Raw genomic sequence first — 20,720 nt, forward strand, 5'->3', positions numbered from 1 at the left:
TGTGTGTGTGTGTGTGTGTGTGTGTGTGTGTGTGTGTGTGTGTGTGTGTGTGTGTGTGTGTGTGTGTGAGTTATGTCTCCAGCTGACTTTCGTGAGGTGCGCGTGTGCAAGTCCAGGCCTGCCCCCAGTGCCGCACCCTCTGGTCTGCAGGCCCCGTCTGGTGGAGCCCACTAACCCCCAGGGCTGGGGATCGTAGGACAGCTCACCGTTTCATTTAATCACAGATTACCGCAATCTGCGACGTCAACTCTCTCTCATCACCGACAACAGAGGTCGACAACGACGACGACGACAACAACGACAACGCCTACTGATTAGCGCTTCGGACTTGTAACCGTAGGGTTGCCGGTTCGAGCCCCGACCAGTAGGCACGGCTGAAGTGCCCTTGAGCAAGGCTCCTAACCCCTCACTGCTCCCAGAGCGCCGCTGTTGTTGCAGGCAGCTCACTTCGTCAGGGTAGTGTGTGCTTCACCTCACTGTGTGTGTTCACTGTGTGCTGAGTGTGTTTCACTAATTCACATATTGGGATAAATGCAGAGACCAAATTTCCCTCACGGGATCAAAAGAGTATATATACTTATATACCAGTGGTTCTTAACTGGTCTGGCTTTGGGACCCACAATTTCCCATTTTCATTTAGTCGCGACCCATATTTTTTTTTTTTTAGTGTTCAAGCCAACAGATAAGGTGAGCTAACATGATAAGACACGCAAAGTGCCTGTAGGCCTACTTGTTTAGAACATGCTGATGTTTGGCATTACATTTCAGGATATTAAGATAGTACTGTAGATCTGACAAAGTAGCACTTAAAATGGGTGATTTTTTATTTATTTTTTTACCCACAAGCTCCACGACCCACCCAGAATGGTTCCGCGACCCACTTTTGGGTCCTGACCCACCAGTTAAGAAACACTGTTATATACTATACTATATACAACAACAACTACTGCAAAGCACCAGTTGCTAAGGAAGACGAAAGGGTGTGACCTCTGTAGTTTATGATGATGAATCATGCCCACGGGTGTGTGAGTGTATCGTGGCTGTGATATAACCGTTGGCGTGGGGGAGTGAGTTCCAGGAACAGACGAGATAGGGGCCAGGTGCTCTGCTGCTCGATGGTCTCCCGTCAACAGGTGAGGGCATTGTGACAACATCAGCAGAGCGACGCGGGGTGACGTGATGAGCACCGCCAAATGGGTCTCGCACGCAAACGCGGTGTGTGCACATGTCAAATGCTCACTCGCGGCTGTGTGTTAAAACACTGGGCCTACACACACACACACACACACACACACACACACACACACACACACACACACACACAGGAAAACACTGAAGCCTGAGGGACAGACAAAACAAAGACGTTAACAGACAGACTCACAAGCTTGAAAGTCGGGCAAACACAGACATTGACAGTCAAACCCCAGTGCCTGAAGCTCTGGTAGACACAGACATGAACAGTCAAACACCTATGCTTAAAGGTCAGACTCAGACAGGGTATGGCCTTCTCCCAATACACAGACGTCAAATGTTTTTCTACATGCCTGCAACAATTGGGAAAAATGCTGTGGATTCAAATCAGAATATACTTAGGGTAGTTTATCCGTAGATTACACCGGCATTCCCGCAGGCAGACAGGGGTCTAGCATGGCCAATTAAGCTCACCTCCAGGCAATGTTACAGAGCCAAAATGGGCCATTTAGCTCCAGTCGCTGGACAAGGAGACTTTGCCATTCAACGTTTCCCGAGCCTGCCAAATGTGTAGTTGAACAAGCAAGCTCTGGTGCACACAACCTGAAGCATGGAAAAACAAGATCACTATCTCTCTCTTTCCCTCTTTTCTCCCCTTTTCCTTTTCTCTCTCCTGGACTGATAAACATCTACTGAACAACAAAAGCGTCTACCCCCCCCCCCCCCTTACATGCACAATCTCCCTCTTACATCCATGCGCGCGCGCGCACACGCACACACACACACACACACACACACACACACACACACACACACACACACACACACGGCTTGTTTGACAACCCCTGGGTTGTATGTCGGTGTGCAAAATGAGTTGGACAGGTATCTGATATGGACCACATCATTACCCAGTCACTGGGCTGGCTGGCTAGCAGTAGCAGCAGTCCCCACTCAAAAGGTGGCAGGAAGTGAAATACTCAGAATGTGGCTTGAAAAGGCTCAAGGGTAAACCGATCGGTTTGTGTTTTTCTTCTGTTGTTGTTTTCTCTATGACAAATTCAAATTGATGTCTGTGTCTAGCAGGAATGAATTGGCTTCTTAAATCTGTCACAGTCCTACCTCCTACACACATCTTACCCACCCACCCAAGAGGCTCCTAACCTCCACTATAATTATTCTTACGCTCTTTTCAATTAAAAACAACGGGCCAAATTTCATGGGCAAGACAACTGGCCCTTCAACCGCATGAAGGCTTCGTCCTGCCCAAGCACTCGACATCAAAGTGACAGCATCCCACTCGTGACCAGAGGCTTGGCGACGTTGGGATGGACCCAATACACAGTGGTGGAAAAAAGAAAAGGGAAGGGGATGGCTTTTTTTCTTCCCAGCCCCTGAGACCCCTCGTGTCAAATTAAAAGCTTGGAGAGGGTCCCTTCCCTTCCCTTCCCACCACCTTCTCCCCAGCTTCTAATTACTGCTGGCAGCATTGGCATGGCTTTACAAGGGCTAGGCCCTCTCCTCTCTCTCTCTCTGCTCCCACTCTAATCTTCTTATAGGACCGCAGGAACTATGAAACGAGCCTCTTCTCGATCTCACGCAGTCCGGGCACTATACTTTTACCCCTAACCAAAGAAAAATGTCAACACACACACACACACACACATGCATACGCACACACACACACACGCACACGCACACGCACACGCACACGCTTTAAATAGAGTCCACCTCACATGCTTTTAATGCCATCTCTACCAACATGCTGTAGTCTGTGTGTGTGTGGCGGGAGGGGGGGGGGGGGATTTCAGTGCAATTCAGACAGACAAATGACTTCAAATGACATGAGGACCAAACAACAGTAAACAACCACTGCACAAGTGGGTGTTTAAGTGGAATAATGTGTTTCACCACGACAGTCTCTGAGGGACTATCACACAGTTCTCTGTGTAGATATAGATTTTGACACCGCAGTGGTTCAGTCATGTGTTGATTTTGACACCGCAGTGAGAGCTGTGTGGACAGGGCTTGTCTAACTGTCAGACCACGAATGTGTTCGTATTTAGTCATCACAATGTATATTTCCATCAAGTTCATCATCTAACTTCATTGGTCCTTCTCTTACGGTATATGTTTACAATTTGTGTGTGACCAATCAGGAATAAGCATGTAAAAATGCAAGGTCATTGGCGATATCCCAAATGACATGTCTATTAAAGGGCTATCTGAAAACCTGGGTTTTCGTGACTCAGCTGAGGGTCAAGCCTGCATGACCTGCTCTGGGCCCAGATGTGCAGGGTGCTTACGGATGAGGAACATCACAGGGCATCAGAGCCAGACACTTTTCTCGAAACTCAGTGATCCTATCAGCATCTGGTTTTCTGAGAACTTGCTTGTGACACCAGCACACACATTTTCCCTTTGAGCAGATAAGCATATCTATCTAAATCTCTATCTATATCTTGAAACCCACTGCAGCCAAGCACAGGCAGCAGTTGCATTGCAGGGCATCATATTTAAATAATTATTTTAATAGCCAATAGACTGTCAGACTTGACTGTCTCCATCAGAGCATTTATAAATCTGAAGCAAAAAGGAAACATAGTGTTTGTTATAGCGTTTCATCAATCTTCCATTCTTCTTATCCATTTTTTTTTATAAATAGAGCTATTTTATCTGTCAAACAAGTCTATTGAGCGGAAACACATATTGTCCATGTTGAGACTTGAACATGTGCACAGCAAATGATACTCAAACTAGGAACTGGACTGGACTGGCCTGCTGTCTGCCATTCATGCTAAAAGAATTCCCAGATTTCAATGGAGAGGGAGGCGGAAACGCGCCAGCTGTCGCCACTGCCGGTGCCGGGAACCTGCTTCCGCACGATAGCTGGAATATGGGAGGTTAACGGCCGGTGTTTGAATTCGCCAATCCCCCCAGATGTGTCCTTGTCTTTTTCAAGCTAGAGGTTTTACTTCCTCTGAACTCAATGCAACAGACCAGCCTTCTTCCCTGGGCATGAGCCACAGCACATGCTAGCCACAGCTCTGCACAGATGCTGCGATCGAGCAGTGAATCAGCCGTCGGCCTCACAGTCAACAACAGCATCATGAAAGGAAAGAGTGTGACATGAATGTTCTAAAGCACAGATGAGAATGCTTAAGCTGACGATACACAAAGCAAATTTTTGAGCAATGTTGCTGTGGAATGTTCCGGAGCATTGTTGTTCGGGTACATTTCCATTAATATTGAGCATCAACTTTTTTCTAGGAGAACTTAACATGTTCATCCAATCAGAATACATGGAACTAGTTGTGTGATTGATTGCCCACCAACATTGCTCAAATACTTCATGGATAGATCATCAGCCTTAGCCACAGCCCTTGTGGAAAGTGTCTGAAGCCATGTAAATAAGCTCTGTATAAATATATGACTTAAGAGGATACAAATGTTTAGGTTGTTTTGGGTCTTTACTTGCACTCTTGAGGACCTCAAGAAAAAAAAAAAAACATTGTCCCTGAGGGAATGCTCAGAAAATGTGACCCTTGCTCAGTGATCCATCCCCACCTGCAAACTCCATCTCCTTTTTACAAGTATTGGCTTTGACAGATATCACCAGATGCGCAACACTGCCAAGAAATTCAGAATCAGAGTTGAGGTTGAGGCCAGAACACCATCAAAAAAGTGGATCAGCCAACTGAAGTCTCCTTTGCACTATTGGTTTAACACAACTTTGGTACTAGCATGGCTAATTGCTGTCGGAGTCAAGGTAGAGCTGATCAAAGGAAGATTTGCAATTGCAAATGAAGCTAAGCTACTGTAAGCTTAACTGTATTCGCTTAACACTATTTTAGCATTAGCATAGCTAATGGTTATTAAACTGTGGTTGCGACCATAGAGCCTTTATGAGGGACAAGTACCCATAAAAGCCTCTGAGATACATGTTTATGTTCAAATTGTAAATGTGATTCCAGTCTGTTGACACACATAATTATGACCCCATTCATAAACAGCAAATAGAAATCTGATATGTTTTACAACCTAGGCTTCCTTGCATGTTGAAGGGCATTATTATTATGCCATAGTATGAAATGTCTATGCAAACTCAGAGTATTCCACAGAGTATAAGTGTGATTTCTATAATGTTTTACAGACCTTTTCCACATGGGTATTTTATTTGCTTTTCTCATTTCTATTTCTGGCAGCTGCGGTCATAAGGTTAGAGGTAATGGTTAGCTAACCCAAGTGAGTGGGGAAGAGAGACAGAGACTTGTGAGAAATGTCCACCAAGCTGCTGACTCACTGCCGCCGCCAAAGTAGAAGCCACTTACTCCCTCCGCCTCCCAGTCGGTTAAGCCTTCACAACCACCTACGTACACGACAGAGAACGCCAGAGAAACATGAGCTACGACATTAGTCTTAAACTTGGGCAGGGTGCCCTCTGCTCCACTTGCTTTAAGATACTTCTTGGCAGTACACTTTGCCTTGCATGGAAGGAGACCAGGAAGACTGTTGATGGGCTTTGGACAGAGAGAGAGAGAGCGAGAGCGAGTGAGAGAGAAAGAGAGCGCGCATTTCGATATCCTGTATTCTACGAAATAGCAGTTCTTTTTAATCTTAATGTCATGATATTTCCTGGGTTATTTCAAGACGGTTTCTCTTTGTAGTGTCTGTGTGTTTGTGTGTGTGTGTGTGTGTGTGTGTGTAGTGAGAGATGTCTGACGAGACAGAGGGATCAGTACGTCAGTGTTGTCATACCTGTGCGGTAAGAAGCTTAGCCACTGGACTATCGCATCTTTGGCCGTGACTGAGGACTAAGAGAGTAAAAACAGGCCCACCTGACAACATACCTGGCCAAACCTACTATCTATAGAATGGCCTAATTCCACCAAGATGAGCCCTATAGCTTAGGTGCTGTATAGCATAGCTTGCAGGCCTCCCTCTCTCTCTGTGTGTCTGTAGCCGAGTGCTGACGGGGATTAAAAGTGGACTTGGAGTGAGTCATGACACCGAGCACCACTGATCTGAAAACATCTGTTCTCCAAACATCCCACTCCAGTACGGAAATAGACTGCAGTTACGTATATGTGCTGTTTATCGTGGGACCAGTGCCAGTGAGGATCTGCTTGGATTTTGAAGAGGCTTCAACACCTTACTGTGTTTCCTTGCGTGTATATTACTCTTTGTGGATTAATTGGTCTGCAGAATGTGAAGTGTGTGTGTGTGTGTGTGTGTGTGTGTGTGTGTGTGGGGGGGGGGGGGGGGGGGGCCGTGTCGGGGGATTGGCTGGACATGCCTGTGGTGTGGTTAAACATGTGGTCAGTTAAAGTTTTGCAACAAAAATAAAGGGAGAGTGGGCAACTATGGTAAGCTGGATAGAACAGAAAGAACAAAAATCAACACAAGCAACATACAGCATAAGGATTACCATCTCATCGGGCCCACTATTTGCTTATTATATGCAATTTTCTCAAGAGAAAGTAATTTCAGCAATCAAAGCTTAAGAGGTTTCACTCACGAATCTCCCTCAGAAAGTGGAACATATTTTTGACGTTTGTTTACTGAAAACTCAGCATGACACCAAAAAAGTTCATATACTTGCCACTTACAACGCATTCTCTTAGAGCTAGAACACGTAATGGGACAAGAGTGGCAAATTATGCTGTTAGAGCAACAGAATTAAACATAGACAAAGCATGCAACCTTGACCCGACCTTAAACTTTTCAGTTGAGCCTTTTAGGTTTATGTCTCGGCGAATTCTGCTTTAAACCGAATTAAACAGAAGCATGGCCTTTCATTTGAGAGTGCTTCACTAATATCTTCACAAATATCATGTCCTCACATGAAGATGTGATTAATCCTTGAAAATACCGCAGCTACCCTCAGACAAAGGCCTCTTGAGTTAAGATGAGAACAATACATTCACCGATAAGTGCCCTCAGGATATGGTTGGCTGGACAGCAGGGCTCCAGAGTGCGACCAATTTGGTCGCATATGCGACCTAATTTTTCAAAAGTGCGACTAAAAAAAATCGGAGGTCGCACCGGTGCGCCCTATTCTAGAGAGAAGTGTCCGCATTGAAACTCTACCTTTGGTTCAATAACAGACACATATTTGGCCAATATCGTGGTTTAAACAAATCACAGATAGTGAAGGGCGGGACCTCCCCTCTGATTGGCCGTGGCCCAGTGCCTGTGAGTAAATTTGAAAATGCGTGTGCTGCAGAGAGAGAGAGAGAGCGAGGGAGGTCAGAGACCCGTCAGATAAACAGAGTGGATGTAGTTGCATTACAGTGTGGTCACATAGGCCGAGATAAATGTCCCCTCTCCCCACTGCCTTTCAGCGGCTGGCAGCAGCAAACCGATCAGACGAGCCCGAGATGATGATCAAGTTTATCGTTGCCTACGATAGGCCTAGTGAAACTTCCCTTCACCAAGTTCAGTCCGAAATAATTATTCACCAGAAAAATTGTTTGAACGTAGGCTAAACCCGACGTACAGGAATGCCACTTGCGCCAAATTTATAGGAGTCGTTGCAGATGAAAAGACGTCTTAAAATTGCGAACAATGCATACAACGACCGAACGACAGAGATACAGATATCGCCGAAAAGGAGTGCGTCATTGACCGCAGTTACATGCAGGGAGTAACCCGGTTTTCAACAGCAATATTCGTTTTGCGCGCGAGTTGCGTAAACTCATTCTGATGGCATCAATCAATTTAATCCGGTATCTGGCGCAAACCGAATATCGCTGCTACATTTAAAGCCCGAATATTCCCTGCATGTATACAGTGGTCATTGTGTACGGTGAATTGAATGGACACATTTAGATCGAGCATGGCAAGTCATTGCAATAGCCTATAATAATAGGCCTACCATTTCGTTACTGCATTAACCATGTTCTTATTGAAAATTTTAAAATACTAAAATTAAAAAGTAAATTGCATTGTGGGGCTGTCAAATGATTATTGCAATCATCATTGCAAAATCACATAAAAATCCCCCAGGCTACTTGGAACATCTCTTTAAATTGTGCTCAAATACATTTCTATGGAAGATGCTAGCATGGCGAGCTGGTTTAGCCAAGGCCTAAAGATCATGAAGGATAGTATGTAAAACATTGAGCCATGAGATGTGCAGTTTGAAGCCCTTAAAAGACGTGCACTGTTAATTTACTCACTGTTATTTTTATTTAATACATCTTGAGATGTTTTAAGTTTAAATTTCAGCTCAGTGAAGCACTTAAAGCACCAACACTTCATTAAGTTACTTTTCTTGTAGAATTGTAAATCATAAGTCATAGGACAACCTATATAGGACAGTAATTAAGGGAAAAAAAGTGAACCTGCTGCGGTGTTAAGTGCGATGTGGTTGAAAATTTGGGTGCACCTAACTTTTGTGCTGGTGCACCTAAGAAATAAAGTTAGGCGCACCAGTGCAACCAGTGCAAAAAGTTAGTCTGGAGCCCTGGGACATCAGGATCAGCACAGAGGCAAAGAGAGGACCAGGAGGCCTTAGGCCATGTCCACACGTAAGGAGATTTTTGTAATGCGTTTTGGCCTCTCGTCCAAACGAAAACTCTGTTTCCGTCACTGTAAGGATATTTTTTTTAAACTTCAGCCGAAAAGAAGATTGTCAAAATCTCTGTTTCAGTGTTCACGTGTGGACAGGGGAAAATGGAGTTTTTGGATTGTGACAGATAAAGAGAACAGATATTGCCATCTGATAAAGAGAACAGATATTGCCATCTGATAAAGAGAACAGATATTGCCATCTGTTTGATTGACGTGTTCTCAACAGCTGGCTATTGTGTGGACATGGCCTCAGACCAACAGCCTAGCAGGGAATTATCAGATATTACTTTGTCCAGCGCAAACAAGAAAAAACAAGAAATCACTTAAATGACTTTTATGAAAGCGTTTTATCTGTAAAAATCAAGGAGATCAAGACTTAAATTATGACCACGGAACCTCATTTTACAGCCACCGTTTCTGCCAGGAGTCTTTAAACCAGGCCAGGAAATCCACTTGCAGGGTATTGTTTTGTTTACGAATTCCTTCATCTATACCCGACTGCCATGGATTGAGCCATCATCTTGACGTCTAGCTATGAGGTCAAAAGTAATACATCAAAATGTCTGGTTCTTTAAGTCTGTGATTCTGGGAACTCTGAAGCTGAACAATAGCTTCATGAACCAAAGCAGAGAACACCCATCTTGGTAACACAGTCTGCCCTACACAGGAAGGGCATCTGCTCACCTCACATCAACCTAGGTGGTGAAGGCTTAACCCAACTCCATGTGCAGTCTGCCGTCTGAATCTCAGTGTCTAACATCCAAACGTAATCAGTTGCACTGTACGTGCCAACGGTAGATCCCTGCAGGGACTGTCTATACTACATCCAGTGTTACAAAACCCACTGGCACTATGCCAACGTCTGACTTACACCCCCCCCCCCCTTCAACACACACACACACCCTCTCCCTGGCCCCCCATCATCTCCATGGGACCCCAGCCAAAAGGGGCCAGCTTTACAGACTTCCACAATCTCCACCCTGTCTATTAGCACACAGTTGATGACTGACTAAGACAAAAGACTCTTGACAGTTTCACCACAGATACAACCCCACCAAGTTCAATGGGACACCTCCTCTTATCTTTGTGCCCCTCCATCCAGCCTACTCCCAGTCCACAAAGGGTCTGCTTAGGATCTGGCTGGCTGGCTGGTGGTCTGTCATGTGTCCAGTCCTGACTCCCCTGCCATGTTTGTTGCTAATACAAAACGAGCACAGCACCCAGTGGCTTGGTTACCAGCAGCAATTTGTGCCTTCTCATTACCAGGCTAATTCCAACGTTGGCAGCACTCTCTCTTTCATTCTCTCTCTGTCGCTCTCTACATCCCTCTCTCTCTCCCTCTGTAGAGAGCCTGACATAAGGGATGTCTACAGGTTCCCGTACATGTCGATCTTTTAAGGATGTCTATATTGGATGTTCTCATGCATTGTGTGTTTTAAGGGTGCTGCAAAAAGTTTGAATACTGGTTCAATAAAAGTGTTAACCTCACTCTCTGCATCACACTCTCTCTCTTCATCACACTCTCTCTCTCACTCTCTGCAGCTCTCACTCTCTGCATCTGTCCTTGTTCTCTCTCACTCTGCATCTCTTACTCTGCATCTCTCTCTCTGCATCTCTCTCTCTGCATCTCTCTCTCTCTCTGCATCACACTCTCTCTCTGCATCTTTTTTTCTCCCTGTCTCTCTGCATCTCTCTCTCTCTCTCTCTCTCTCTCTCTCTGCATCACACTCTCTCTCTGCATCTTTCTCTCACTCTCTCTCTCTGCATCTCTCTCTGCTATGAGGACAGGTTTTAGGGCACTGCAGTACTGAAGTGGGTCAACATCCATCGTTGGGACTCCAGGGCAACAGAGGACACAGTGTGGCATGCTAAACTTAGCCACTGAATCACACGGCAGCTAGGCCTCCCTCTGAAAGGCTGAACTTGATTCGATTTGAAACACAGTCCAGAAAGGATGACACAGCCGGATGGCTTGGCAGAGTCTAGGGCAAAGCAACAGCAAACCATGAAAACGTATTGGTACATCTAAATCAGTAGTCTATGTCCGTGATAGAGAGTAACAGTGAAAGGTCCCAAAGCATCCCAAAGGTCATCTGGTTAGGTGCAGGATCTAAAGCACATAGTATACTAGAGATAAGAGATCATTTGCACACTAAGGAGCTCTCGTTTAATGTTTATTTTAATTTGCAGTAAAGAGTAGGCTAAACCAGGAATATTATTATTTCCCTTTCAAATCTTATTTTTCCTGAGATGACCATTAAAATTCAGGAGCTCTTTTCTGAGAGAGGTTTAATCAGACCTATGCATGATCCCCACATTAAAAACACAAAGCAATTGCCATTAGGAAAGCCCATCAACCAAACAGATCAAAACAAATAAACAGCCCACAGCAAGAGCACCAATCAACATCAGTAGTCTGAATCAATGAAAAGTAATCCCATTTAACTTTAAGAGTGAATGAGTTAACCATGACTGTGGTCAGTAGTTTCCTGTCCCCATGACATCACTAACACACACATAGAAGAGTTTTCTAATTAAGCCTACTTAAGAGACAGAACAAAGTCAGCCCCTCTCTCTTTCCACTTCCCTGGAGTGGAAATACTACTTTAAGTTGCCCCTGCCAGTTACTACACAACTATGCAATGAGGGAGGGAAGGGAGCAATTCTGCATCTTCTGAAGCCAATGACACGTGTATATTTTATGAGAGAAAGTACTAATTATGTGTTCCCATCTAATCCAATGAGATGTGTTCTTTTTAATGAAAACCACATCAAAGTCTTCTTTTTTGTCAAAGGGTTAACACATCTTTTATATGTTTGGGAGATCAATCAAATGAGGGATATTTAAGCGTTTTAAACCCTCTGAATTCCACGTCCAAAGAGAAAGAAAAGGTAGCTTCTGGCTCGGCTGAGGTATGAGGGCAATTTACGAGGATCCCATGAACCCTGACAAGCCTCGACTTTGAAACAACCTCTTCTTTACCTCAAAGGAATGGTGAAAGTCTCGAGTCACCTCTGGCTCTGTGTTTCCAAGAGATGAAACGCAGAAACTCTCCATGAGCTCCACTCGTCGTGGCCTCGAGGCAGCCGCAACAATCTGGTTACAGAGTCAAGAATTTTCACCTTCCTCAAAGGGCTTTTTTTCCTGTCAGGAGCTTAACGTGAAGCTTGACTTCACTCAATGTATTCATTTCAAATGACCTCATGCCAATAAAGTCCTAATAACCAATTACGGGAACCATACGCGCAAAACATTCAGTTTTGTATATGGAAAAGATATTAAACTTGACTGGTTGACTGGTGTTGTTAAGTAGATGCTTGTATCCAAAGCGACATGGAATCATGACTAGGTTCCTGGAACCCAGACCAACCGATTGTCAGGCGGAGACCTGATCAGCTGATGTAATGAAATGATATATCTTATAAGGGTAGAAGACATAATTTCACATCATGTCCTGTTTACCTGACCAAGCCACACAAATCCTTCCCTATGCAGTCTCCACCCATGCTACACACGTCTACGCACCTGGTTCACCAGAGAGTCAGGTGTTATCGACCTCGTCAGCAGCACAACGAGTCCCTGCTGCCACGTCACCGTGGAAACAGCAGTCAAGGTAACGAAAGAAGGGACAAACAGGTGTGGGACAAACGTCTGTGCAAGAGAGTGTGTGTGTGTGTGTGTGTGTGTGGCAGGGGGGAGAAAAAGATCAAAACAAAAAACAAGCAAAGCACATCTGCCGCTCAGAGGGAGGAAGATGTCTTCCTTTGCAGGGCAGATGGCATGATGATAGAATGTGACAGGGGTTCAGTCATCAGCACACAGAAATCTAATTGAAGGTCTGGCAACAGACCTAGCCGTCAGTTCAGCCACCGGCAACAGAGCAGAATTCAGTTACCCAAACAACCTTTAAAGGGCCCTGATAACACACCTACCTTTAAATCTACATGTACAGCTCTCTCATCATTTGGATGTTTGACAATGAAAACAAATACCAAGAGAATACTGAACAAGCAAGGCCTACTTAAAAAGCACTGCAAGCCGCTGTCGGACTTTTTATACCTCGAAGCTAGCTGTTCATGCTGTGCTCTATCTTGTTTTCCAAGGGGACACCGTGCTAATTTACAGAAGGAATGCTACCTGAACTCTTTTACAACTTTAAAGCGTCGCCCGAGAGGCTGTCTGGCCTCAGTATACCTCTGTAATAAACGCGTTCCTCTCCCTCCCCCCGTCTCCCTCCTCTACCTCCACCTCCACCACCACCACCACCTCCACCAACACTACCCTCCGACTAGCTGTGAGCGGCGGGGAGTTTTTTCGGGGCCCTGCGGCCACGCTGAGTCTGGTTGCGGGTCCGTGGAGAGAGGATGACGCCCGGGTTTGTGTTGGCCGGGAGCCTCTGTTTATCTTATTAGCCCCGGCTGTGGTGGAGATAGAGGAGTGGAGAGGGAGCGCGGGAGGCCTGTCCTGTCCACCCTCACTCACTGGCCTCCCCTGCACAGCCCGCTCCAGCTCAGCTTACGCAGTGCCAGCAGTCCACCGATGAGGCACCGTACAGAGTACTACAGAGACACACACACACACACACACACACACACACACACAAACACACACACACACACACACACACACGGTTCACGTGGAAGGGGAACATTTAATTTTTGATACATACAGTAGGTTCAGTGTCTTGGACAAGGAGACGTTGATCGGGAGGGTCTGAAAGGTCATTTCTGTAGGTCACGTGGAACAGTTGACACAATCAAGGTCATGGTGGACAGCTGCCTAACTGTGAAAGCCAATTACCCAAACACTCATTACCAAAAGGCAGGTGGTTTTAATCAGTTCCCCATAATTTGATGACCAGGAAATTATTCCGTTTTCGGTATGCTTTTGCAAAATGGATGCCTGACCGACTCAAGCACAGTAGTGTCTGCTTGCCAATCATGCTGTTCGGCTTGACAGTAAAAAAGTTTAGGTCAAGAATGCCAGAACTTTCTCTTTTTTTTTTCTTCTAGAAATTTCTTTTGGGGGTGTGATCCATTTATTTTAATACTGGTCAAATATTTACCTTACCAGAATTCAGAGGCATGGCGGAGTTATTGAAAGGATATTAAATGGCCATTCTGACGTGCGGCCGCCGGCTTGTCCCATCCCCCCACCCGGGGGGTTTCAGATTCCAGAGCGAAGCCCCTGACTCCTGAGGGCCCACCGGCTCGACCGGCCAGCCTTTTATTTCATCGCTCGCAGCGCACAAGAAAAAATGCATTTCACAGAGATGGACGGCCATCTGGTAAGGCTGAACCTAAGGGAGAGAGCAGGGGGAACCGGCGGCCTCGCTCTTCACAAAGGGGCACAAGAGAGATTTGCTCCTGTTTCTGAAGGCTTGGACTTTTTTGCTTTTCTTTTTTTTTTGTGAACAGCACAGAACCTGCTGGACATGGCAGGACACAGGGGGTGCTGCAGGAGAGTCCAGGAGTGTTAATAAAATGGTAAACGGCCAGACAGACAGCCCGTCTCTGCATGAGAGGCAAATGCGTTTCAGATGCAAGGCTCTCGCTAACCCCACTAACGTCTTGGAGAAAAAGTTCAACGACAACCTCCATAAATTAAGAGCTACCCCCATTCAGAGCTGGGGAGAGGGGTGGTCTGCCCCTTGACCTCCAGAGTAATGGGGGGAGGGGGGGGGGTTCAGGCCGACTGTGGTTTCTGAAAATAAGAAGAAGAACAAGAAAAAGAAGAAGCCCACTTTCACTGGCACTCAGAGCCAGCAGGTCTTTCACTTCACATTAGGCACTCCAGAGAGGCATCAATTGGCTGGGTGATTAATATGCTCTTTTCCCCCAGTCTTTTCCATGAGTGCACGGTTCACATAGACCAGGGAGCCATATGGAGCAATGGAGCCGCGGTGCTGTCCCAGTGTGTGCAGGGGATGATAGAAGAACTACCAAAAAGAGATTGAATAAACTGATGGAGATCAAAGGTGCATTGTGCCTGCTGCTCCAGAGGGTGTGTGTGGAGAACGAGAGGGCCAGAATACTGAGCGTCTGTGTATTAGTGAAAAAAAGAAAGGCAGGGAGAGGAAGAGAGAGAGAGAAAGAGAGAGAGAGAGAGAGAGAGAGAGAGAATGTGTGTGTGTGTGTGTGTGTGTGTGTGTTTGTTTGTGAGAGTGCAAAGACTGATGCAATTACAGTCACAAGGCTGTGAGGAAATTATCTTCTTTTATCTGCGGTGAAGGACAAAGCAGAGAGAGAAAAAGCAAAAACGAATCAAATCAACCCCAGAATGTCCGGCAAAGGACGCAGGCAGAGGACCTTAAACACCGAGAGACCCTGATGGCCTGGTGGGAGGGGGTTGCAGCCAGAGCAGCATTTGAAGACACCGACCAACACGGTTGGTACGAAGTGAGGGTGAGCGGGGACGGTTGTAGTGACAAGCAGGGCCTCAGAGAATAAACGGCCCTAAATGAGGCCATTGTCTGGCCCAAGTGAACCACACCACCCTCGGAGAATGGGACATTCAAACGGGTCACACGGCCTCATTGTTGTGGTTGGGCAGGCCAGCCGGGCCGGGCAGGCGGAGTCTTGATTCACAGGGGTAGGGGAGGACCCTTGGAGTTTGTCCTGTTTCCTCTTCTCGCCTCTACACTGGTGTGCAGCGCACTCACTGCTGACACATCACAAGGCACACACACACAAACACACACACACTACATTATTTCTACCGCAAAAGGGACAACAGAAGGGGGAAATCACACTGACCAAAATGTCCAAACCCAAAATAAAAAGTTCCAATGGGTGGGCCTTGGGTAAATAAAAAATGCAGAGTGGCCTTGCGTAAAAACATTATTCCAAATGTTTATAGTTCTGCGTGCAATGTGCATAGCTTGTTCCTATCTTTATTTTCGCAGACCAGACTCGTGTTTAAAAAACGCTTTGAAGGTTTAGAGGCCATGTGAGCATCTTTGAAAATCCACCGACTCAGGCCCTGGCATGTTTCCATGGATACAGAGTGCTGGGCTGGAGGGAAGTTGATGGGGGAGAAAGGGGTATTGACTGTGAAGAACGGGGAATCTGCCCCAGTGCTCGGGTCACTTACAGGCTGCGATTGATCACAGTGCAATTAGTGATTCAGGGACTATATCTGTGCATCAGCAACTATTGATCTGGGAGAGACATTATTAAAGAGACTGAGCCAGATCCAGTCCAGATCCAGTCCCGGTAGACCAAGGGCACAGTGCATAAGCTTGGTGGTTTGTGTGTGGATGGATGAATGAGTGAGTGAGTGGGTGAGTGAGTGAATTAATGAATGAATGCCTAAGTGAGGGGGAACAAATGAGTCAGTGTGTGAATGAGTAGGTCACTAATCAAACAAGCAACTTGCAGTACAGAGATTGAACTCATTAAGACAAAATGACAATATGTAATTAGGGATGTAACGGTATGAAAATTTAACTTCACGGTTATAGTGATCAAAATTATCACGGTTTGTGGTATTATCACGGTATTTTTAAAAGTGTGTTCAATATGTTCAGAAAGTACTGACAGGCCTACACAAGCTGAAATAGTTTCAAACAGTGGTCACTTTTTCCTTGGTCTTGTTTAATTGGCTATGCGCTTAGAGCTTAACTTACCCTACCATTACTTGAAGTTTGCTATTTCTGTTATTTGGATCCAATGAGTGAGACCAAAGTAAGTGTTTGAAATAATTAATAATTGATAATGTGAGTGGAATGGATTTCATGTGGACGCGAACATAAAAAGACGCAGAGTGGCTAAGATACAGTGCACGTTTTGCGGTGAAAATGTTCCGCCTTTTAAAATCAGGTGTAGCCCAATCCGAATCGCAGTTAAAACCATCAATTGCACAACAGAATCAGTAGGGTACCAGTTTTGTTTCATTGTACCAGGCCTATTGTATGTCAACAGCAGGCTCGGATGAAGCGGAGAAGGATTAAACACACGGTTTCAACACCGTGGTAATCATCCGTGATAATCATGATATTTGAAAAGAAAACGGTAATTGTTATCGTCAACATTTTTATCACGGTTTACCATTATACCGGTTATTGTTACATCCCTATATGTAATTACCTGTCCACATAAACATAAACAGAAATAAACATAAACAAACTTGATGCTATGTTGGCGTGCTCTATTAGTTTTGTTATTCCCACCCTAGGTCAGGGCAACTCTGCTGGGCTAGCAGCCCCTAATGAATGATGAGTGGAGTGGACCCGGCTGCCCCTGGACCACCCCACAAGCGGCGAGCGGAAACTATTGCGGCTCCCGGTGGCGTCTCGCCTTTCGCCTCATTTGCAAACATGAGCGGTGGCAGAGGCGGCAACGGCCCCTCCTTCCACCAAGGAACTCTCTGGTGTGTGTGGCGCACTCGTGAAATCCAACACCCCACTAATGAAATATCCGCCCATGGTTATAAGCAGTACGCAAACACACACCCTCTCACACACACACACATACACCTGCAAAAAAAGTGAGACAGAGGTGAGAAGGGATAAATCAAGAGTAAGCAAAAGGTTCACTATATTACACACACTATGCACGCACGCACGTGCACACACACACACACACACACACACACACACACACACACACACACACAAACACACACACACACTAAATACAGTACTACACATCCATACTACAACAAAGCTACATCAACTCAATGGGAACACTGTAAAGCTGTCTGCTTGGATTTGGGATGAGGCACAGCAGAGGTAAGACTGCCTGGGAAAAGCATGTTTCACATAATAAAACTAAGTACCGGTTAGGGCCAGAGAGAGAGGAGCACATTCTGTTCAACAGCCCAATGGCCCCCATCTATCAGGAAGGGAAGCTGAGGTGAGCCATGGGGTGAGGTTGCTTGCACCATGAGGGGCTGCACAATCAGAGATCCACTTAAACATCTGCTACGTGTTGATTAAGCTTAGTCAAGACGGGGAAAGTTGTGCGAAAGCGCCATGGTCATTGTTGACCTCGGCTTTCTGTGCAGACCTCTGGCAGGCTTTCCTTGTGCCCCCCCCCCCCCCCCCATCTAATTATCGGACTCTATCCGAGACAGCGGGCGGCGAAGAGTACATCTTAAACAAAGTCGGAGATGCTGACTGGCCTATTTGTTAGAGCCCTGATGGCACACAACACAAGGTCGATGAGAGAGAGTGAGAGAGAGGGAGAGAAAAAAAAAAAGAAAAACAGAATCGAGGCCACCGTGTTCTTGAAAGGCACGGTCAACACGTTCCCTCAGAAACTGTCCACTCATGCTGTCTTAAAGCACTCGCTATCCCAAGGCTGGATGGGGATTGGGGGGGGGGGGGGGGTCAAGGCAGGACAACGAGCCGCATCTGAACCCCCAAAGGGAAAACCCTAAATGACACAAGCACACACGCACACACACACACACACATCCGCAATCACACACATACACACTGTATCCCTTTTTTTCAGAGCTTGAAATGTGTGCAGTTTACTGCCACTAACTGTTTGGATCGTGTTTTTAAAAGCCTAAAGTCTCCCTTGACAGCCACTGGACAACTTTCCCTGCAACAGCAAAGCTCGACTTGCTCAATTTCAATCTCTACCTACAGGGAGGCTTTTCTGAAGGGCCCATTGAACACAGGGCTTTTTGTGCAGCACAAAATATCTAAATGGCTCCAGAGACACATCTGGTTACAACCATTCTTTTGCTAATATTCTCTTCGTGCGTCTTTTCCTTGTCCTCTCCCTCTCTCCTTTCTCTCTTGTCCTCTCGCTCTCCCTCTATCTCTCTTTCACTGCAGCTTGCTCTCTTGCTCTCTCGCTCCGTTTCTCACACTCACTCACACACACACACACACACACACACTCACACGCATACACACACACACATACACACACTTGTTTTGGCCTGAGTACTTGTACACCCGTGGAATGCAACTAGCATTGACTCCTCACCATCACAGAATGTCCCAGGAGAGGAGATAAAGGAATGTGGTTAAAGAAAAGATTAAAGCTCTCAGGGTTGGATGCTGATATAGGCTACATTCTCACAGATTCGCACAGATTTGGACGGTGGATCATGGGAGACAGAGTTAAGGCAAGCAGGGCCTGGGGAAGCAGGGGTGGGACTTCTACAGAGACACACGGCAAAGGTGCTCCCCCGAGTCAGTGCAGACCATAGACAATCACATTACACGCTGGTTCGTTCGTTCGCCCTCTCTCTCTCTCTCAGTCTCGGTCTCTCTCTCTCTCGAACACACTATGCATGCACAGACTTGATTTACAAGCATGGAATCCCACTGAACGGTACACACAAGGAGGACTCACGTGAGTCTATAACTTTATGGTTACTCATGTGATGAAAGGGCTGCTCCCACATGGTCAATTTGACATGGCCGGGTAGGAGACATAGCACACAACATGGGTACATGACACACTGAATGACTATAAAAATGGACATAAACAAGACATAATCTTGGACATCCTCCAGTGACTGACATTTTAAACATGGAAACATGGTCTAGATTCGTGCAGGTCCAAACCACTCTTCCCAGCAAGACAGACATAGACATATTCATCTGAAATTTTACGATTAAAAAAGTCAGTTAATCAATGAGTAGGATGCAAGTACACACGCTGAGTCAAGTAGCCTAGGCTACTCTTCTGTCAGATGAGCACCACAGTCTTTCAACTCTGGAATTCATTGACTGAATGACTCGTTGTTCCACTGAATGCATGGATTTTTCTTAAAAGGTTTTTGAAAGCCCGTGAGGAGGTTCTCCCTCGTTCAATAGGTCTGTCAACTTTGTTGCTGTAACGAAGTGAACCAGAACACAAGGGATGCAACACTTATATTTGATGGTGCATGGAGACACCTGAAAGAAAGCTTCTGATGTTATGGACTATCCTACTAAGAGCCTGCTTAACTACAATACAGTAACAAAGCAATGAGGCTAATAGCCGCGAAACTAACGGCGACCGGGAAGTCACCTTTTCCAGTCCATTTCAAAACATATTTCATATACTATTGGGTGAATGAAAAGAAATGATCATGGAATCTCCTTGACCAGATTCCCAACGAAACCCTTGTGAGTCTACACTATCAGATGCTTGCAGCGTAGGCTACAACTCTGGTTACAAATGACTAATCACCATTGACCGAGTAAACATGCGTGACATGGGCTGGTTACTGCGTCTTTATACTGAAGGCAAATTGCGCTTGCAAATTGATGCAAATCACCATCGCATTTGTCAGCTGGCGAGCTAGAAAACTCACGTAACAATCAGAGGAAAAAAACTTTTAGCTCATATTTTTCAAAGCGACAGATGCCAAACGCTTCTTTGATAAGTAGGCTAAGAGTGCCACAAAATCATTGCACGGGGCTTTTAAAAAATAATTTGTGCACCACAATTTTAAAGAACGACTGGTCATAGTTGCATTTAAAGAAAAAAAAAGAATTTCCCACTTCACTCGATGATAGAGATGCCTGTTCAGTTGTTCACAGCAGAGTTCGCTGGCATTTCTCTGTAATCGGATCGAATATGTCAAGTTCGTATTTTGCAAGTAATTTTCAATCTGAAAGCCGCAAGTTAATAAACGTACCTTACTGTTGCTAGTCCATCACTCAGTTGAACTTCGCTTTCTTGCATTAAAAGGCAATAGAATACGGCTTCCAATTCGCAGAGTACACAATCCGACTGCCACAGGTGACATCATCAGTTTTGCCACACAGCCATTCGCGCATGGACAAAGGATGTCTATCCCGATGTTCCATGGGATTTGTAGTTTGCGCAACCTCAGGAAGTCCCCTTCGAGCTAGGCATTCTCTATTTTTCCAGGTGAATGTCAGTTTTCATACAAAACACATGAGAGGAACAAAACAATGTCCTCTGTAGTTTCATTCAAAAACAAACGTTTCTACTATTAAACTATTTCTTATTCTTTATTCTGCATAATAGGCCTAGAT

The 20,720-nt window shown here is 45.6% G+C and overlaps 1 protein-coding gene across 1 annotated transcript in view; it reads right to left on the bottom strand.

The window, feature by feature from the left end:
• daam1b (dishevelled associated activator of morphogenesis 1b) overlaps positions 1-20,456 on the bottom strand; it is an 87,182-nt gene extending 66,726 nt beyond the window's left edge. Inside the window, exon 1 of the mRNA XM_076273317.1 lies at positions 20,357-20,456. The gene's annotated coding sequence lies outside the window, so the exon portion shown is untranslated. The remainder of the gene's footprint in view (positions 1-20,356) is intronic.
• Positions 20,457-20,720: the final 264 nt, after the last annotated feature.

This window comes from Alosa pseudoharengus, unplaced genomic scaffold, assembly GCF_046254945.1.
Source record: "Alosa pseudoharengus isolate Yale_2024_CS ecotype anadromous, Long Island Sound unplaced genomic scaffold, YU_APseudo_1.1 YU_APseudo_1.1_scf_7, whole genome shotgun sequence".
Taxonomy (NCBI): Eukaryota; Metazoa; Chordata; class Actinopteri; order Clupeiformes; family Clupeidae; genus Alosa; species Alosa pseudoharengus.